Here is a 20169-nt window from a genome sequence, read left to right on the forward strand (position 1 = left end):
TTTATGATTCTTGAACCAAGTGTTAGCTATGATTAGGTTATGCTCTGTGCAAAATTCTACCAAGCGGCTTCCTCTCTCATTTCTTAGCCCCAATCCATATTCACCTACTATGTTTCCTTCTCTCCCTTTTCCTACTGACGAATTCCAGTCACCCATGACTATTAAATTTTCGTCTCCCTTCACTACCCCAATAATTTCTTTTATCTCGTTATACATTTCATCAATTTCTTCGTCATCTGCAGAGCTAGTTGGCATATAAACTTGTACTACTGTAGTAGGCGTGGGCTTTGTGTCTATCTTGGCCACAATAATGCGTTCACTATGCTGTTTGTAGTAGCTAACCTACACTCCTATTTTTTATTCATTATTAAACCTACTCCTGCATTGCCCCTATTTGATTTTGTATTTATAACCCTGTAATCACCTGACTAAAAGTCTTGTTCCTCCTGCCACCGAACTTCACTATTTCCCACTATATCTAACTTTAACCTATCCATTTCCGTTTTTAAATTTTCTAACCTACCTGCCCGATTAAGGGATCTGACATTCCACGCTCCGACCCGTAGAACGCCAGTTTTCTTTCTCCTGATAACGACGTCCTCTTGAGTAGTCCCCGCCCGGAGATCCGAATGGGGGACTATTTTACCTCCGGAATATTTTACCCAAGAGGACGCCATCATCATTTAATCATACAGTAAAGCTGCATGTCCTCGGGAAAGAATATGGCTGTAGTTTCCCCTTGCTTTCAGCCGTTCGCAGTACCAGCACAGCAAGGCCGTTTTGGTTAATGTTACAAGGCCAGATCATTCAATCATCCAGACTGTTGACCCTGCAACTACTGAAAAGGCTGCTGCCCGTCTTCAGGACCCACATGTTTGTCTGGCCTCTCAACAGACACCCCTATGTTGTGGTTGCACCTACGGTACGGCCATCTGTATCGCTGAGGCACGCAAGCCTCCCCACCAACGGCAAGGTCCATGGTTCATGGGGGAAGATAATGAGGTTAATTTAAATGAAATGCAGACTAGGGAATGTGTATCTGAGGACAAGCTATTGCCTATTGGGAACTATGAAACACTAATCTATGAGAATGGTAACAATAATAATATTAAAGAAAATATAAACGGATGGAATGTAAATGTGTGTTTTCAAGAAAAAGGGGAAAAGTTTTTAGAAGTTTTGTGGATCAACTATGGAAACTGAATAAACAAAGATGCCTTTTGGAAAGAATTAGCAAAGGTAAGTGCAACCTCGTATCCTACATGGTGGACAAGAATCCGTAGTGGTCTTTATAAAAAATGGGGTGAAAACAGTAGTTTGTTAAGTGACAACACAGTGTTAAGAGGAACAGATGAAGACAAAGGTTTATGTTTAAATGTAAATGCTTTGCAAACAGAGAGGGATGTGTCTAACTGTAGGAAAGAGGGATTAGACTTAGGAACTAAAGAAATTGAAAATGATCTATTGTTTGAAAATACTGAAATAGACAAAGATGTTGAGCTAGGTTGTCCATATGTTAAAGTAAACATTTACACTGGTCCATTTGAAATAAAAGAAAGCCCACATCCTAATGCGTATAGAATATCTTTCCCAGATCAAGAAGGTTATTTGGATTAAGAAACATCACTGAATTGAAACCATATAAACATGATTAAGCACATTTCCCTGTTTGAATACAGTTACTTACCCATTTTCCGTAAAGCATGTTATCAGCAAAGATTTTTACTGGTTGTGTCAAATAGCAACTACCACTCATCCTACAGACCCTGGAAAAGTTCCAGATCTCTGAAACAATGTTTTTATATTTTTATTGTCACTATTGAATATTAAATTTGGAGACATCTTCTTTACTTGCAAGGGCAAGTTTAACCATGCACCCAAAGAGGTGACAAACATTTACTACTTTATGTTTGTATTGTTGAATATGGGACATACTTGCACCAAATATAAAAGACAATATAAAAAATTGATGTGCAAGACCCATCATTTTGTTACTATTCTTTTCTTAGGCATAAGATTTGTGTACAATTTTCTACAGCTAATCAGATGTTCACCAAGTTTGATGTTTGTGTTATGTTGTTACCAATTTAAGTGTGCAATTTTGGTATTCATATGTTCTTGTACTATCTTGACTGTGTGTCTCAATGGGAGACAATATTTAAAAAAAAACTTTTCTTTTTTTTCAAATGCATATTATATTCATACATGTGACTTCTCTAGTGTTTGTGTTTATATATCATGTCCATGCTTATAATTATGTTCTTTGTTTTCATTTCCTTTATATGGCTCAAAAAGAGCAGACAGTTGCAATATTTTCCTATGGACATATGACCTGTCAATCTATGTAATATATTTATGTTCCTTCTATTATCTTGATTATTCTGTGACTCAATGAGAGCTGACTTTGAAATAATTTACATATATTTTTTTATATATCTTAAGATCGCATGTGATATATTTGTGTCTGTTTTTGATCATTTTCCATGTGGCTCACTGGGAGCAAAGATTAACAATTTTTTTTTTACTTTCGTATATTACTAAATATTATTATTATGCTGTCATACTGAGAGCCATAACACAAAGTGCATTTGAACCAACACAACTAACATATTTGCTGGAAAAAGTCATTTTGAAATGGTGTAACGGTCATTGTATACATACACATTATGCATAGTAAAAAAATTATTAAAGTAGTACTTTTCCAAATTTAACCATTTGACACATTTGTCCTAGTCGGCTAATATCATTAACATTCTGCAAATGATATTACCCGAGGGAGGTATTGTAACGGAACATATTAAAGGCTTTACTTTAATAAAGTATGCGATACCCCCCAAATTAAACCAGTTTAACGAGTATTTATGATTATAGAAAAGTTATTGTGTATGTTAACAATGATTGCATAACATGTCTCCATAAGCAGTCAACCCATTAAATTATACTGAATAACTGACCCACACAAAAGTTAATATCACTTGATCACTGATACAGCAAATGTCATCATGTAAAAACACTATATCTTAAATAATTAATATGAAGTACGAAAAATAGTGGCCAACTTAGGTATTTTGGATCTCCTTAAATAAAAATCACCCAGTGAAACCTATTTGTTCACTAGGAGAGTTTTCACTCAGTATTCACGTAGTCCATCCTATTTTAGACGAAAACCAATGTAATTCTTAATAATTCATGTTACTTACTTATTTATGCAAATTAGAGAAGTCAATTGACAAACTTCTAAAAAACGGCCTTTTTGTAACAAAGAATTATTCTGTCGAGTCAACAAATCTGTCTGTCATTTTAATAACATGTTAAATTATGTCACTCGATGCAAATTAATAACTTATCTGCACAAATTATGATAACAGATGTACATGTGACTTATAAACTATATTTCTTTTTAGTAGATCTTTGACAATGTTATAAATACAAGCAGCAAGAAGGGTCGGGGGCGCAGTCGGAACGTCACTTTGGTAAAGTGTGTTTGTGTGTTATTGTTTGAGGTGGATAAACAATGCAAAGAACATGTAAAGGAAGTACTACTTTGTGTTGTGTCATGGTCTTTGGTGGACAGTGGAATTAAGATGGCCACCAGAGTAATAAATATTTGAAGTTTACACATTTGTTGTTTTCGCTCGTTCTTTATCATCAAAAGCACATAAAAAACACGGGACGTCATGTTTTTAACCATAGACAACCAGATTTAGAGCCAGCATCAGCATCGAGACACAGCAGCGATCCAGCAAGCAGCAGCGATTACCACAATGCATTTTAATGGTGCCAACCTAACATCAAGTGCTAACAAGCTCCGTAAATGGGAGTGAAATAGTGCGATTATAGCAATTAGGAATATCTACGACTAGGCGACCGTTACAAGGTGAACTCCATCTTAGTTTGTCATTCGCAGGTGATAGCTGATAGCAGACTGAGAGACCTTTAACTCTCCATACGTGTTAGACACTGACTCGAGCTGAAACGACACATAGTGCGCTGCCATGAAATAAGGCCTGTTTGAATTAACTCCGCGCAAACTATTAGTGCTAAAAAGAAACGAAATAGATATTACATGACAGTTTCATTACCGATTTTCAGAGACTACGTAATCATTTTATAAACTTTAATATCCCATTTTCGTGAAGTGGTGAAGCCATCAGTCTTTGGACTGTTATTGCCGTGAAAAATTTGTCACCAAGGTTTGTATACAGGGTGAGTCAGGAGGATATGTACATGCTTCGAGAGGTGGTAGTATTAGTGATTCTGAACAAAAAAGTCATATGAACATATGTCCTGTTATTAACAGTTCTCTACGAAAATAATGGAAATAATGGGGAATAGGAGTAATCCAGATGACAGTGAATGAAACATTGTGATCTATTGGACTGTTTAGTTGTCTCCTTACAGAAGATATACGGAAAAATCCACCGTCAACAGTTATTCATTTTGCACCTCATGGAGACAGCTGCACTGTTACCGACCTGAGTTCACTTGTACAGTCCTTTAATTGAGCACACATATGCAGGACTCGTCGCCCCGCCATCTGGAAGTGACGTCTGCATTGAAATGATCAGTAAAGACAAAACCACCAAGACTAATGTCGCTTTTGTTACATTCGCTTGTGAGTGCTGGCGAAGAAGGACATGTGACCGACACCCGCTTTTTTCAAACATCGGTATATGGGCTACAGTTAAAAAACGGGCATTTGTTCATTTGACGTTTTTTGATCAGAGTCACCAGTACTATCACCCCTCAAAGCATATGCCTCGCCTCCTGACTCACTCTGTACAGGTGCAGTAACGCTAGTAGTATATCAGATCTGAACACGGTGAAATTTCATATCAACCACGGTCTGGAAATTCGTCATGTTTAGATCTGATATACTGCTAGCTTTACTGCACATATGTAAGAACCTTGATGACGAACTGGTCACACCAATACTGGTTTCATTTTATTTCTTTCATTGCATGGCCACCATCTGCTCAATTGACTTCGATCCGTTGTACGATCTTATAACATGTTCGGAGATCAAACAGAACGAAGTGCTTTAAGTTGTTGCTCTGCAGAAAGCTATCATTGGAAAGTGAAAAATTTTCTTAAATTTTTCCCCATCCAGAGCCGATCCAAGTTAAAATAGGGCAGCAGGCCATGTAGCTATCAGAAAGGCAAACAGGCGGAGAGCCAATATCGCAAATAATATAGCACACCTTGGACTCGATTGCTTCCTCTCTCTCAACCGAGACATCTGTCTCGCTAATTCAGCGATATGATCTCGCTCAGTATTGATCATAACGTCATTCTGACAGCATCGCACACTGCCACAGGGATGAATAGATGTTCCACAAGAACGTCTACCAGCCCACTGACACGGTGGAAAAGCCCCAAGCCGAAGCCCTGAAAGCCACTGTTGTGACACCGAGTTGTGGAGAAGAATGCTGATGAGCCCAGGAAATGAGGGCAAATGTAATCATCCTCGACGAGACATAATGTCATTACCTGAGGCAGACAGTAATAAATACTCAGCATTCCAAGAACGTATCTTGTTCAGTAATAGTGGGCCAGCTATGAGGCTGACCCTGCCTACCATTCGCCATATATTTCTACCTTTGAGGCTATTGCCTGCCTGGTGTACCAAACCTGGTGGCTCTGAGTTGCCGACATCTCACCCATTGAGGTGAAGTCTGAAGTACGAGGCAAATGCAATTGCTGAGAGCCAAACTGAATGAGATGCCACTCTATCCAGCTAAAGGCTGCTGCATCAACCAGCATGTCGAAGCAGACACGGGCGCCCATAGCGTACCTCTTGTGGAGAGGAATGTCATAAATTTACAATATCACATACATCACATACAGAGCTGCTGGACTTTACTGTGCCACATTCCTTTGACATCCACGAGAGAGCCTCAGTAACAAGCAGCTTATGATCTGGTGGTTGAAACCACTGTATTGAGAATGTCTGTTGCATGCTACTCTGAACTGCATTGAAGTATTGCATGGCCTGCCACAGAGGAGACAGTGACCTAGTGAGAGTGCTGAATACATGCATCAGTGCGTTTCACTCGTCATGTTGTGTGTGCAGCTTTTCTCACTGCTGGCACGGAGGAAAGATCATCAGTTTTAACTCTTGACTTGAATAAAGACATGTCTTGTTAGCGCTATTTCTTTAGCACACAGAGAACAAACTGGCATTAACCCTAGTACTCCACTTTTCGTCATCCTGCAAATGCACATGTCTTAGCCCAGGCCTTTAAAGAACATAATGACCTCCAGAGCAACCATCGTGGACCCCAAAAGCACTGGGATGCGAAAACAAAGTCGCTCTTTGTTTGCATAACGTCTTGAAAGCCATTGATCATTGTAGTCAGGCAAATGCAATATTACTTGCAAATTTATCTGATTTCAGTAGAGTAATCAAACCATAGTCACAGTAAATTACAGAAAGGTTACGTAGCTAGTTTCGGAGTAGCTCATTCACCATTATCAAATGCAACACTTATGAAACAGATCTGCTATTAATTACGAGAACCTGAAGTATAAGTAACATGTAATCATAACACCTTTGTCATAGGAAACAATACTGTGAATTTATCATGATGCATTAAACTTCGTTATCCAGTAATGGCATAGAAGCAACATCATTGCAATTGATCACTGTGAAGACTTTATCTGGACAGAACATTAAAGTTTTATCGTGGTATACGTTGGATTAGGAGTGACGTTGTCCCACTACCTGCATAACGAGCCTTATAAGTGAAAATCTTGTCTTATTAATCTTAGCAGTTCCGCTGTTATTCTGCTGTGTGAGGTGAAATCGTTAACTGGAGTACCAGAACGCACACCTATATCTACATCTACATGACTACTCTGCAATTCACATTTAAGAGCTTGACAGAGGGTTCATCGAACCACAATCATACTATTTCTCTGCCGTTCCACTCCCGAACAGCGCGCGGGAAAAACGAACACCTAAACCTTTCTGTTCGAGCTCTGATTTCTCTTATTTTATTTTGATGATCATTCCTACCTATGTAGGTTGGGCTCAACAAAATATTTTCGCATTCGGAAGAGAAAGTTGGTGACTGAAATTTCGTAAATAGATCTCGCTGGGACGAAAAACGTCTTTGCTGTAATGACTTCCATCCCAATTCGCGTATCATGTCTGCCACACTCTCTCCCCTATTACGTGATATTACAAAACGAGCTGCCCTTTTTTGCACCCTTTCGATGTCCTCCGTTAATCCCACCTGGTAAGGATCCCACACCACGCAGCAATATTCTAACAGAGGATGAACGAGTGTAGTGTAAGCTGTCTCTTTAGTAGACTTGTTGCATCTTCTAAGTGTCCTGCCAATGAAACGCAACCTTTGGCTCGCCTTCCCCACAATATTATCTATGTGGTCTTTCCAACTGAAGTTATTCGTAATTTTAACACCCAGGTACTTAGTTGAATTGACAGCCTTGAGAATTGTACTATTTATCGAGTAATCGAATTCCAACGGATTTCTTTTGGAACTCATGGGGATCACCTCACACTTTTCGTTATTTAACGTCAACTGCCACCTGCCACACCATACAGCAATCTTTTCTAAATCGCTTTGACACTGATACTGGTCTTCGGATGACCTTACTAGACGTTAAAATACAGCATCATCTGCGAACAACCTAAGAGAACTGCTCAGATTGTCACCCAGGTCATTTATATAGATCAGGAACAGCAGAGGTCCCAGGACGCTTCCCTGGGGAACACCTGATATCACTTCAGTTTTACTCGATGATTTGCCGTCTATTACTACGAACTGCGACCTTCCTGACAGGAAATCACGAATCCAGTCGCACAACTGAGACGATACCCCATAGGCCCACAGATTGATTAGAAGTCGCTTGTGTGGAACGGAGTCAAAAGCTTTCCGGAAATCTAGAAATACGGAATCAACTTGAGATCCCCTGTCGATAGCGGCCATTACTTCGTGCGAATAAATAGCTAGCTGCGTTGCACAAGAACGATGTTTTCTGAAACCATGCTGATTACGTATCAATAGATCGTTCCCTTCGAGGTGATTCATAATGTTTGAATACAGTATATGCTCCAAAACCCTACTGCAAACCGACGTCAATGATATAGGTCTGTAGTTCGATGGATTACTCCTACTACCCTTCTTAAACAGTGGTGCGACCTGCGCAATTTTCCAATCTGTAGGTACAGATCTATCGGTGAGCGAGCGGTTGTATATGATTGCTAAGTGGGGAGCTATTGTATCAGCGTAATCTGAAAGGAACCTAACCGGTATACAATCTGGACCTGAAGACTTGCCCGTATCAAGCGATTTGAGTTGCTTCGCAACCCCTAAGGTATCTACTTCTAAGATACTCATGCTAGGAGCTGTTCGTGTTTCAAATTCTGGAATATTCCATTCGTCTTCCTTGGTGAAGGAATTTCGGAAAACTGCGTTCAATAACTCCGCTTTAGCGGCACAGTCGTCGATAACAGTACCATCGGCACTGCGCAGCGAAGGTATTGACTGCGTCTTGCCGCTTGTGTACTTTACATACGACCAGAATTTCTTCGGATTTTCTACCAAATTTCGAGACAATGTTGCATTGTGGAACCTATTAAAGGCATCTCGCATTGAAGCCGTGCCAAATTTCGCGCGTCTGAACTTCGCATGCTTTTTCTGTTGCGTCTGCAACAGCGTTTGGACCTGTTTTGTGTACCACGGGGGCTCAGTTCCATCTCTCACCAATTTATGAGGTATGAATCTCTCAATTGCTGTTGCTACTATATCTTTGAATTTGAGCCACATCTCGTCTACATTTGCATAGTCAGTTCGGAAGGAATGGAGATTGTCTCTTAGGAAGGCTTCTAGTGACACTTTATCCGCTTTTTTAAATAAAATTATTTGCCGTTTGTTTCTGGTGGATTTGGAAGAAACGGTATTGAGCCTAGCTACAACGACCTTGTGATCACTAATCCCTATATCAGTCATGATGCTCTCCATCAGCTCTGGATTGTTTGTGGCTAAGAGGTCAAGTGTGTTTTCGCAACCATTTACAATTCGCGTGGGTTCGTGGACTAATTGCTTGAAATAATTTTCGGAGAAAGCATTTAGGACAATCTCGGAAGATGTTTTCTGCCTACCACCGGTTTTCAACAAGTACTTTTCCCGTCATATCGATCTATATATGTTGTCTCCAAACCAACAGGCCAGTTCTAAGACAACGGCTTGAAGTTGAAAATACGTAACTTGTAATGTAACATAGCACTCAAGATTACAATAGCAGTGTTTTTAAGGTTAATAATACAAGTTTTTCACTTGTCAGGCTCGTTATGCAAGTAGTCAGACAACGCCGATCCTAATCCAACATATATTCCGTTAATATTTTAAAGTTATGTACAGATAAAAGCTTCACAGCGATCAACTGCTATGATATTGCTTCTTTGCCATTACTGCTTAACGAGGTTTAATTTAACATGATAAATTCACAGTATTGTTTCCTATGACAAAGGTGTTGTAATGAGATGTTACTTGTATGTCATGTTCTCGTAATTAATAACAGACTTATTTCATACATGTTCCATTTGATATTGGTGACTGAGCTTCACTAGAACTAGTCATGTAAACTTTCTGCAGTTTACTGCGCCTATGGCTTGACTGTTGTATTGAAGTCAAACACATTTGGAAAAACTTACGTTTAGTCACGCTCCTGAAGACAGTCATGTATAATTACAATTTTTTTTTTTTACTGCCGAAAAGCATTTGAGTTAGCACCAGAGAAAGTGTAGACGTATGGAATATCAAAAGAGAATTGTGACTGGATTTAGAATTTATCTGTAAGGAGAATGCAGTGTGTTATCATGAATGGAGAGTCATCAAGAAACGTCGAAGTAACTTTAGATACTCCCAGGGTAGAACATTGGGACACTTGTGGAACATGTTGTATGTTAATGACCTAGAGGTCATTATGGTGATACACTGTTTGAAAGTGCTGTACAAATATCCAGTCAAACGTCAATAAGGTTTCAAAATAAAGGAAAGATTGGGAAAGTATATGAACAGAAATATAAAGTTGCTTACTGCACAAATCTCAGAAAATAAACGCTCTATATTCTACAATGTCACAGTTGGAGTCAACTCACACAAGTACATGGCTATATTCATTTGTGTGAATATGAAATGAAACTTTCACATAGGTTCCATTGTAGGTGAAGTGAGAGACAGATTTATTCACTGTTATGACACTGGGAAAATACGATAATTTGAGAAAGCAAAATTTTATAGACACTTGTGTGATCCATCCGAGAAATTGCACAACTTCATTGGATCCATACCAAATAGGACTAATTTGGGATATCGAAGGTAGACAAAAAAGGGAAGGGCGAATCTTGACAGACTCATATGATGCAGGCAAAGTGTCAACGAACCGCTCCACAGCACCTAGACAATAAATAAGCGTGACATTTTTGCCTTACTGCATGTACTCCAAAGAGCCAGACTCAACAGCAGGAACCGATCGGCATGGGAGAGTCAGTTGTAAAAGTCAGTCTAAAAGTTTTATACATCCAGTTGTACTGTGTTGCTCTGGACACAGTTCTTGGTGTATTAAGTTGACCAGTTATGATGACACTGCTTTGGCCCAGTACCAACTTCGTGCATCTTGTATATAAAAGAGGAAAGTTACGTCATTTCCCCTGCTTCTTTATGAATTGGCCAACTGTTCTCGCCCTTCACATTTGCAGCAGCATGCAGTTATCCTCTCCATGTGGAGTTTTTGGGAAGAAGAGAGGTGAGAGTCGTGAAGGTAGATAAAGTTTTCTGCTGTGAGTTGTTACAGAGAGTGTCTCATCCCCAGTTGCTGTCTGGTGTTGATCGTCATGCGCTGGCTGCTTGGGGCATCGTCAGTGTCGCATTTGCAGTAGCACGATCCATATTCTGTGCTGATCGGTACTTGCTTACTTTGCCATGCAGTTTGTGATGGTTATAATTTGTGGCTTCTTGCTGTAACGTTAACTTTGATTTTGCAAGCTCATCAGATAAGCAGGTCTTGTTGTGCTTACTCAGTGCAGACCTCCACAATTTTGGACACGTTCCCACTGTGCTACCGATATTTTGTAATTTGATTTGAGTTGTACAGAACTTTTCTCTATGCTGTGATTTATGTAGACCATTAGACTAAAGAGTTACTGTTAATCTCAGCCTTGACTTGGATTTTAAAATCCTTTCATTTGTCCTACAACTTTCCAGGTTAGGCGACTCATTAAAACTAAATATAACGTGTTGTAAGCCCAGTTCGTTCGCTTTACTTTGTCGGCATAGTCCTTGTGTGCAGTAGCCAGCTTTTTTTTTTTTTTTTTTTTTTTTTTTTTTGGTCATCAGTCTACTGACTAGTTTGATGCGGCCCGCCACGAATTCCTCTTCTGTGCTAACCTCATCTCAGAGTAGCACTTGCAGCCTACGTCCTCAATTATTTGCTTGACGTATTCCAATCTCTGTCTTCCTCTACAGTTTTTGCCCTCTACAGCTCCCTCTAGTACCATGGAAGTCATTCCCTCATGTCTTAGCAGATGTCCTATAATCCTGTCCCTTCTCCTTATCAGTGTTTTCCACATATTCCTTTCCTCTCCAGTTCTGCGCAGAACCTCCTCATTCCTTACCTTATCAGTCCACCTAATTTTCAACATTCGCCTATAGCACCACATCTCAAATGCTTCGATTCTCTTCTCTTCCGGTTTTCCCACAGTCCATGTTTCACTACCATACAATGCTGTACTCCAGACGTACATCCTCAGAAATTTCTTCCTCAAATTAAGGCCGGTATTTGATATTAGTAGACTTCTCTTGGCTAGAAATGCCTTTTTTGCTATAGCGAGTCTGCTTTTGATATCCTCCTTGCTCCGTCCGTCATTGGTTATTTTACTACCTAGGCAGCAGAATTCCTTAACTTCATTGACTTCGTGACCATCAATCCTGATGTTAAGTTGCTCGCTGTTCTCATTTCTACTACTTCTCATTACCTTCGTCTTTCTCCGATTTACTCTCAAACCATACTGTGTACTCATTAGACTGTTCATTCCGTTCAGCAGATCATTTAATTCTTCTTCACTTTCACTCAGGATAGCAATGTCATCAGCGAATCGTATCATTGATATCCTTTCACCTTGTATTTTAATTCCACTCCTGAACCTTTCTTTTATTTCCATAATTGCTTCCTCGATGTACAGATTGAAGAGTAGGCGTGAACGGCTACAGCCTTGTCTTACACCCTTCTTAATACGAGCACTTCGTTCTTGATCGTCCACTCTTATTATTCCCTCTTGGTTGTTGTACATATTGTATATGACCCCTACTTTTTTCAGAATCTCGAACAGCTTGCACCATTTTATATTGTCGAACGCTTTTTCCAGGTCGACAAATCCTATGAAAGTGTCTTGATATTCCATTATTAGCCGTAACGTCAGAATTGCCTCTCTCGTCCCTTTACTTTTCCTAAAGCCTAACTGATCGTCACCTAGCGCATTCTCAATTTTCTTTTCCATTCTTCTGTATATTATTCTTGTAAGCAGCTTAGATGCATGAGCTGTTAAGCTAATTGTGCGATAATTCTCGCACTTGTCAGCTCTTGCCGTCTTCGGAATTGTGTGGATGATGCTTTTCCGAAAGTCAGATGGTATGTCGCCAGACTCATATATTCTACACACCAACGTGAATAGTCGTTTTTTTGCCACTTCCCCCAATGATTTTAGAAATTCCGATGAAATGTTATCTATCCCTTCTGCCTTATTTGACCGTAAGTCCTCCAAAGCTCTTTTAAATTCCGATTCTAATACTGAATTCCCTATCTCTTCTAAATCGACTCCTGTTTCTTCTTCTATGATATCAGACAAATCTTCACCATCATAGAGGCTTTCAATGTATTCTTTCCACCTATCTGCTCTCTCCTCTGCATTTAACAGTGGAATTACCGTTGCACTCTTAATGTTACCACCGTTGCTTTTAATGTCACCAAAGGTTGTTTTGACTTTCCTGTGTGCTGAGTCTGTCCTTCCGACAATCATATCTTTTTCGATGTCTTCACATTTTTCCTGCAGCCATTTCGTCTTAGCTTCCCTGCACTTCCTATTTATTTCATTCCTCAGCGACTTGTATTTCTGTATTCCTGATTTTCCCGGAACATGTTTGTACTTCCTCCTTTCATCAATCAACTGAAGTATTTCTTCTGTTACCCATGGTTTCTTCGCAGCTACCTTCTTTGTACCTATGTTTTCCTACCCTGATTTTCCCGGAACATGTTTGTACTTCCTCCTTTCATCAATCAACTGAAGTATTTCTTCTGTTACCCATGGTTTCTTCGCATCTACCTTCTACCTTCATTGTACCTATGTTTTCCTTCCCAACTTCTGTGATGGCCCTTTTTAGAGATGTCCATTCCTCTTCAACTGTACTGCCTACTGCGCTATTCCTTATTGCTGTATCTATAGCGTTAGAGAACTTCAAACGTATCTCGCCATTCCTTAGTACTTCCGTATCCCACTTCTTTGCGTATTGATTCTTCCTGACTAATGTCTTGAACTTCAGCCTACTCTTCATCACTACTATATTGTGATCTGAGTCTGTATCTGCTCCTGGGTACGACTTACAATCCAGTATCTGATTTTGGAATCTCTGTCTGACCATGATGTAATCTAATTGAAATATTCCCGTATCTCCCGGCCTTTTCCAAGTATACCTCCTCCTCTTGTGATTCTTGAACAGGGTATTCGCTATTACTAGCAGAAACTTGTTACAGAACTCAATTAGTCTTTCTCCTCTTTCATTCCTTGTCTCAAGACCATATTCTCCTGTAACCTTTTCTTCTACTCCTTCCTCTACAACTGCATTACAGTTGCCCATGACTATTAGATTTTCGTCCCCCTTAACGTACTGCATTACCCTTTCAATATCCTCATACACTTTCTCTATCTGTTCATCTTCAGGTTGCGACGTCGGCATGTATACCTGAACTATCGTTGTCGGTGTTGGTCTGCTGTCGATTCTGGTTAGAACAACCCAGTCACTGAACTGTTCACAGTAACACACCCTCTGCCCTACCTTCCTATTCATAACGAATCCTACACCTGTTATACCATTTTCTGCTGCTGTTGATATTATCCGATACTCATCTGACCAGAAATCCTTGTCTTCCTCCCACTTCACTTCACTGACCCATACTATATCTAGATTGAGCCTTTGCATTTCCCTTTTCAGATTTTCTAGTTTCCCTACCACGTTCAAGCTTCTGACATTCCACGCCCCGACTTGTAAAACGTTATCCTTTCGTTGATTATTCAATCTTTTTCTCATGGTAACCTCCCCCTTGGCAGTCCCCTCCCGGAGATCCGAATGGGGGACTATTCCGGAATCTTTTGCCAATGGAGAGATCATCACGACACTTCTTCAATTACAGGCCACATGTCCTGTGGATACACGTTACGTGTCTTTAATGCAGTGGTTTCCATGCCTTCTGCATCCTCATGTCGTTGATCATTGCTGATTCTTCCGCCTTTAGGGGTAATTTCCCACCCCTAGGGCAAGAGAGCGCCCTGAACCTCTATCCGCTCCTCCGCCCTCTTTGACAAGGCCGTTGGCAGAATGAGGCTGACTTCTTACGCCGGAAGTCTTCGGCCGCCAATGCTGATTATTTATCAAAATTTGGGCAGTGGCGGGTATCGAACCCGGGACCGAAGACGTTTTTGATTATGAATCAAAGACGCTACCCCTAGACCACGGGTACAGCTAGATGGCTAATTTTCTCGTTAACCTGTATAGCAATGAGCATTGCACTCGCTAGTGTTGAATTAGTACGATATTGTTTTACTTATTATCCTCTGACAGGCATGATCATTGCACTCTCTTGTCTTGTATCAGAGCAAGACAGTTTTATTAAGAAAAAGGGCTACAATATCAATTTCATATACTACATACCTGCACAAAGAGCCAAACCATTATAACCTTCTACTTAATAGGGTCTTCATGCACCTATGGAACACAGCTGAAAAGTAAAGCCTCAGATTTGTTATGTGGAAACTATTCAAGCATTTTAAATAAAAAAAGATGTTATTAACATTCTACGTCTTTAATCTTCAAGTTTACGTATTTATTTCTCAACATGGATACCCTGCCGATGAACACATTTAGACAAGTTTGTTGATACCGTCACTGTAGAGTGTTTGACTTTGTTGATGGAGCCACAACTTCAGCTCTACTCGCAAAGCATTAGCACTATTAAAGTGAAGTCTTCGTAAGTGTTGTCTAGGTTTTGGAAACAGCTGATAATTCGATGGGGCTAGGTCAAGCCTGTATGGTGGATAATCGATAACAGTGATGATCAAGGCATCTGACTGTTGTAGATGTCGCAGCTCTCTTGTGTGATGTAGCATTGTGAAGCTGTGCTGTGATTACAGCATCTTGTTTTTTACTCACCAGTATAGTTACATTACTCACAGCCTAGTTACATGCTACAATTTGGAGCCCTCCAACGGCAGAGGACTGAAAATGTTGGGACATGAAGAATAAAAAGGTTGAATGTTAATAACGTTTGCAATGTTAACAACGTTCGTTTTATCTGAAATGCTTTAAGAACCATGACATAAAAGATTCAGAGGGATCACGTTTCAGGATGTCGTCGTATTTCCTTAACTGCATGTGCCCAGAACACCACCAGGTGCTATCAATCTCACGATGGGCAGTGATCTTAATATTTTGGGTCAGAAACGTAGTAGCACTATTGGAGGGGAAAGGCGTCATACTCTCTCCCAAACTGATTAACGTTTTTTGCATGTATGGTAAACTATTGATTTTGATTGCTACAGTTGGTCCGTTCAGTCTTCTTCTCTGAGCTGATTAACTGGTGTTCTGTCTCTATTGGCCTCTTCATAGATGGAACCCCAAGACAGCAATTTCATCCCCCACCTCTCCTAAACCAGCAACGGCCTTGCCACAGCGGATACACTTCCCGTGAGATCACCGAAGTTAAGCGCTGTCGGGCGTGTCGGCACTTGGATGGGTGACCACCCAGGCCGCCATGCACTGTTGCCGTTTTTCGGGGTGCACTCAGCCTCGTGATGCCAATTGAGGAGCTACTCGAGTGAATAGTAGCGGCTTAGTAAAAAATACCATCATAACGACCGGGAGAGCTGTGTGCTGACCCCACGCCCCTCCCATCCGCATACTCCTCCGTGGATGACACGGCGGTCGGATGGTCCTGGTAGCCCACTCGTGGCCTGAAGACGGAGTGCTTTTTCTTTTTTTTTTTACCTCTCCTAAACCCCGTTTCTCTGTTATCATCAAAGTACTTAAGAGGATTGGCACTTATTTATGTACTGAGTCCCAGGGTGTCTGAGTATGTATTTATTTGAATCTTCTATTAGTCGATCTCTCCTCCCCTCTCTCTTTGTCCAACTCCTCTTTCAGCCACTCCACAACTCCATCTGCCCTACCCTCTCTCTCTGCCACTCTCTGTCCAATTCCTCCTGCCCCTCTCTCAGTCTATACCCTCCTCCCACTATATTTCTGTCTCCTTCTGCCTCCTCTGTCCATATGCTTCTATGCATCTGTTCATCTTCTCCTTCCCTCTCTTGTTCCTTCGCCCCCTCATCCTGTCTTTGTCCAGCTATTCCTCCTTCCTACTCTGCCCATCTACTCCTCTCCCCTCTCTCCAGCAATTTCCTCCTCTCCCTCACCATGTTCATCTCCACTGCTTTCCTTTCTCAGTCAATCTTCTCCTCTCCCTTCTCTCTGTCCATCTTCGCCTGCCCGCATCTCGTGGTCGTGCGGTAGCGTTCTCGCTTCCCACGCACGGGTTCCCGGGTTCGATTCCCGGCGGGGTCAGGGATTTTCTCTGCCTCGTGATGGCTGGGTGTTGTGTGCTGTCCTTAGGTTAGTTAGGTTTAAGTAGTTCTAAGTTCTCGGGGACTTATGACCACAGCAGTTGAGTCCCATAGTGCTCAGAGCCATTTGAACCATCTTCGCCTCTTCCCTTTCTCTGTCCACTTCCTCCTTCCCCTGTGTGTGTTCATCTCTAGCTGTCCTCTCTCTATCTATCTCTTCCATCCCTGTCTCTGTCCGTCCTCTCTTTCCATTTTTTGTCCATGTCTCCTCCTCCCTATCTATGCCCATCTCCTCCTTCCCCTCACTGTCCATCTCCTCCTCCCCTCCACAGTCTCTGTCTCCCCCTTCCCCCATCTCTCTCTGTATTATTACGATTGCTCCATTAGGAGTCCAGTGATTCTTATCCCCAGAATTAACTTCCCAGATTGTGACTACTATGTGCACCAAATTTGGATGAAGTCATTCCAGGTGTTTATAACATGCTTATTACTCATTGCTTTGCCCGCATACTTACATGTCTGATACATTTTACATATATTTAACATATTTCATTCGCTATTTCTACACATATTTCGCTAGCATTTCTAACAAATTTGGCCCTACAATTTCATTTTCTTGCATCCCGGTGTTCACGCAATCGTATCTCTTGACCTACGTTTTGTACGATCATATAATTTTGCTAGTAGATTTAGTGGTATATGCGAATACTGTGTCGCGAATTCAATTATTAGTAAGCAAATAATAAATTAAAACTTCATGCAGCAGTTTTATGCATGAACAGCGAATGTGTAGTAAGGGACAGACTTCTTTCCTTTCATTATTTTGCGGTGGTCGTTGTCCGATAAGAAGTTCTGCATACTTTTTAAATCATTGGTATAGTTAGTTGCAAGTCTCTAAGAGCTCCCATTCTCAAGCACTGGATTAGTAAAGTACGGGTATTCGCGTTTTATGGACAACACTGCTTTTTTATTCCTATCCCTTTGATATGTAGATTGTTCTTACCATCACAGCGATGATTTGCAGACGGTAAGTGATATGTGTACCAAATTTGGTTGAAATCGCTCCAGTGGTTTAGGGGAAGATGTGAAACATACATACATATATACATTGATCAGCCAGAACATTATGACCACCTACCTAATAGCGGGTAGGCCCGCCTTTGGCACAGATAACAGCGGCTACTCGCCTTGACATGGAAGCAATCAGGTCTATGCAGGTCGCTGGAGGAATCTGGCATCAAATTCGCACAAATAAGTCACTTAATTTCCGTACATTCCGGGGAGGGGGCGATGAGCTCAGGCGCCGCCTTCAATCACATCCCAGATGTGTTCGATAGGATTGAGATCTGGCGAGATACGGGCCCACACCTCAATCGGAACTCGCCACTGTGTTCCTCGAACCACTGCATTACACTCCTGGCCACGTGACATGGCGCAATGTCCCGTTGAAAAATGCCACTGCCGTCGGGAAACATGATCGTCGTGAAGGGGTCTACCTGGTCTGCTGCCAGTGTAAAATACCCCTTGGCTGTCATGCTGCCTTCCACGAGCTCCACTGGACCCATGGATGCGCACGTGAATGCTTCCCAAAACATAATGGAGCAGCCGATAGCTTGTCTCTGACCTACAGTATAGGTGTCAAGGAGCTCTTCCCCTGGAAGGCGACGGTTTATTACCCTCATATCGGCATGATGAAGAAGGCGTGGCGATTCATCAGACCATGCAAGGCTCTGCCATTGCGCCAGCATCCAGTGCCAATGGTCACGTGACCATTTAAGTCTAAGATGCTGATGTGTTGTTAACATTGTCACATCCATGAGTTGTCGGCTGCGGAGGCCTAGGTTAGGAGTGTTGGTTGCACTGTGTATTCAGTCACACTTGTGCTCTGCCCAGCATTGAAGTCTGATGTTATTTCAGCCACAGTTCGCCGCCTGTTCTCTTTTACCGGTCTGCCCAGTCTACGACGTCCGACATCTGTAATGAGGAGTGGTCGCCCAACCCAACGACGTGTGGCCCTGTTTTCACTTTAGTTTCGCCAAGTTTTGAAGACACTCACCGCAGAACTCCTCGAACACCCCACAAGTCGTGCAGTTCCCACAATGTTCGTGCCGAACATCTGCCCTAGGTCAAACTCAGACAGGTCACGCGTCTTACCCACTCTACACACCTACAGCAGGCTCACTGGTACTCCACGCAATGAGTGTGTGTCTGACTAGAAGTTTTTCGTCACCAGATGACGCTGCTATCGCCTGAACTGGTTTATATCGATAGTAGGTCGTTGGTCGTAATATTCTGGCTGATCATTGTACGCACGTTCGTCCTTATAATATGGATCATTAAGTTGTTAAGAAATAGATCCATTGTACAAGACAGTAAACTCACCTAGGCAGCTCAAATGGGAAGGGAAACCGAAGAATGAAGTTCTGAATCAGAAGTTTCCCTCTGCTGAGCGGAGCAAGAGACGAGAAAAAGTGAGGAAGGCTCGGAGACAGAAGGCTTGGAAAGTCGATCGGCCGGGCGACTGCTCCGTGAGAATTGCGGAATAGTTGTGGCGGCGCGCCTTGCGCGCATGTGATTTGCATGGATATTGGCGACGTCATTAACCTGGCAGTACGCGACCCGCATTTCCAGGGCGCTCCAGCACACCGCGCCGCCCCCGCCCCCGCCCCCGCCACCGCCCTCGCCGTGAACGCCACGACTCCGGCATCTGCCGACAGTCGAGCTTAGAGTGCCGGGATCTCCTCCTGAGGCGGCGCAGTTTGTTCGCCGCATCGGAAGACAATGCTCTACGGTTCCATTGTTTGTCTTTTATTAATGCAGTATTGAACTGCTGTGAAGAACAAATAACAACAGACAAAAAGTCCTGTGTTACCTGTTGTTCTTATCTGTATAGAGGTTGGTGTTCGCTAAACAAAAGTTAAAAAGTTCCAAAGTATCTGCGCAGATGTGTAAAGAAACTACCTTGTATACAACAGCTTCAAACGTCTAATTAAATAAGTTAAACTGATAAATATTTAACGTTGAGCCTGCAAGCAGGGAACGGCTTAGAAAAGGTTTGAAATAATGCTTAGTTTGCTGGAAATCGCTAAGTGTTGTAATTATGAAACAATGGATGAAAGCAGTGCGAGCAATTGGCGCTCCTTTTTTTTTTTTTTTTAAAAAAAAAAAAGATAGTTCTTCTCGCAGCTGAATAATTAAGATATCTTATATGCCCTGAACTATGTCTCGTGCAATGATATAATTTCGCAGGTACATTCAAATACAGCATATAAGGATATTCTATACAAAGTTTGTTGCGAATAAAAAATGGTTCA

The sequence above is a fragment of the Schistocerca nitens genome, chromosome 1, assembly GCF_023898315.1.
Source record: "Schistocerca nitens isolate TAMUIC-IGC-003100 chromosome 1, iqSchNite1.1, whole genome shotgun sequence".
NCBI classification, from domain to species: domain Eukaryota; kingdom Metazoa; phylum Arthropoda; class Insecta; order Orthoptera; family Acrididae; genus Schistocerca; species Schistocerca nitens.